The sequence below is a fragment of the Sinocyclocheilus rhinocerous genome, unplaced genomic scaffold (assembly GCF_001515625.1).
Source record: "Sinocyclocheilus rhinocerous isolate Xijiao unplaced genomic scaffold, SAMN03320098_v1.1 scaffold2882, whole genome shotgun sequence".
Taxonomy (NCBI): Eukaryota; Metazoa; Chordata; class Actinopteri; order Cypriniformes; family Cyprinidae; genus Sinocyclocheilus; species Sinocyclocheilus rhinocerous.
In genome coordinates, this window is record NW_015644632.1 from 298347 (window position 1) to 301002 (window position 2656).

The window sequence follows — 2656 nt, forward strand, 5'->3', positions numbered from 1 at the left end:
AGCTTTAGAGGTCATAAGTTCAAGACTGTGTGTACTGTACACAGAACAAGGTAGAATAGCCTCCGTGTCGTGTAGGGGTGGGAGAAAAAATCGATCCATCGATGCATCGCGATTCTACGGTGACTGAGAAGTGCAAAACAAATCACAATTCTGAAAACAAAATAACAAATTACAAACGCAAATGCAAGTCTAAACAACAAAACAACAATTCAGAAAACACAACAACAATTGAGAAAACATGAAAAGTCAGAAAACACAATGACAAATTCGAAAACAAAATAACAAGTCAGAAAACACAATGACAAATCCGCAAACAAATTAACAAGTCAGAAAACACAACGACAAATCAGACAAACCGGAAGAGGTAGGTATAGTTTGAGACAGCGCCATTGGTTTGGGATTACTCACCGCTGACTGGACGAGACATTTGTCAATCAACGTATACAGGAAGAACCAGCCGAAGAACAGCAGAGTCGTGGTAGAAAGTTCGGAGATGGTATTAAAGTAGCTCAGTTTAAATTTATTGTATGAATTTAAAAGCAGCTGTACATAAACAGCTCTAGTGGCGCAGATGGTTAAGTGCGTGTCGTTGGCTTTTTGACGCGATCGACCCGGGTTCGATCCCGCCTTTTGCCGAACTTTTTTTTCTCTTTTTTCAAATCTCGTATCACATCGTAAAGGCATTTATTTTCAATAAAAATTAAGGAAATAATCAAAAAGTTGAAAAGAAAGTATCGGGTAGGGTTAGGGTAGGTGTAGAGAGGGCTTTATTGTACCAATAAGGTGGCATCCATTTAATAATAAAAATTTTAATTATAATTTACACTCAATATGTTATTATTGCATACTGTTTTATAATGTACTACAATACTGAAGTGCAGATAATTGCCACTATTTGCAACAAGTAGTATACTTGATAGTAGAAATCCTGCTATTTTAACATAATGTAAATAGGTATTTGCACTTAGTGTAAATAGCATATTGATAAAAATACTGCTATTTTCACTTAGTGTAAATAGAATCCATTGCTAATACGAGATTTGAAAAGGGAGGAAAAAAAAGTTCGGCAAAAGACGGGATCGAACCCGGGTCGATCGCATCAAAAAGCCAACGACACGCGCTTATCCATCTGCAAGGGCGTGGCCACTTGAGTGACAGGTGGATTGCCGCTGCTGTCACCACCGTCGCGCTAGGTGGGCGTGGCTTCAGCAACCTGCTCCCGCCTCTTTGCCCATTTTCGATTATCCGGGAGTGACGCGCGGTGACGCGCTGCCAAGATGGCGACGGCCGCCTCCTCCCACTTTTGAGCTTCAAAAACGCTCTTCGGAAATCTACGGGTGACGTCACGGACACTACGTCCATGTTTTTATACAGTCTATGGATCGAACCCAGGTCGATCGCGTCAAATAGCCGACAACACAAGCTTATCCATCTGCGCCACTGGAGCTGATTTTTTACAGCCACTTTTAAAGTGTTGACTATCCCAATCACACGTTGGAGAGCGGAATTACTGCCAACAAGGCGGGCTATTTGCACTAAGTGTAAATAGACACTCCGTATTTTTTATTCCATAGTAAGGGCAATTCATACAATACATTTAAACTGAGCTACTTTAATACCATCTCCGAACTTTCTACCACGACTCTGCTGTTCTTCGGCTGGTTCTTCCTGTATACGTTGATTGACAGATGTCTCGTCCAGTCAGCGGTGAGTAATCCCAAACCAATGGCGCTGTCTCAAACTATACCTACCTCTTCCGGTTTGTCTGATTTGTCGTTGTGTTTTCTGACTTGTTATTTTGTTTTCGAATTTGTCATTGTGTTTTCTGCTTGTTATGATGTTTTCTGAATTGTTGTTGTGTTTTCTGAATTGTTATTTTGTTTTTTTTAGACTTTTTAGCATTTGCGTTTGTAATTTGTTATTTTGTTTTCAGAATTGTGATTTGTTTTGCACTTCTCGGCCACCGTACGATTCTCTCTCCAACGATTCAGAATCGATTCTGAGCTGAGTTTTTAACCACATGCGCGATGACGCCGAGTTTGCTTTAGAAACACCTGTATTCTGCTTGCTTCCAATTCCTCACACACATACACCACTCGAACATTCTGTAAAATAATCTTTCATAAAGTTCGGAAAGGTTGAAGCGAATTACAAGAACATTCGCGGGCTTCATTGCACCGGATGCGCTGTGAGAGACTCGCGCTTTGTTTGATGTTACACTTGAAGTGTGCGGTCTCGTTATCATTTATGTGGTTTGGAATGCAGTGAACTTATATATTTAAAATATGAACCTAACTAACTGCTTTCAATTTCAAATGCTGACGCGCTTTGTTTGTGAAGACTGCTCGCGCATGGTTTAATGCACTTGCGTCTCAAAATGGTTTTATGACGCAAAATGTATGTAAACAGCCAGTTATGTCTTAAGGGATTAAACGGACAGGACAAGCCACATTCAGTTACTTCTTATATTTCAAAAGAGATCCGTGCGTGAATGCAGCTTAATAGATCTCCCGCTGTCTATGATGTCATAGTAAAAAACAACAGTAAAGATGAAGAAAAATTACTCACAGTTCTTGAATGGAAAACGTTCCGTTAATCTTAAATACTGAAAGCACTCTTTGTTTGTTGTTTGTAATATGTTTCTATGCTCCTCTTT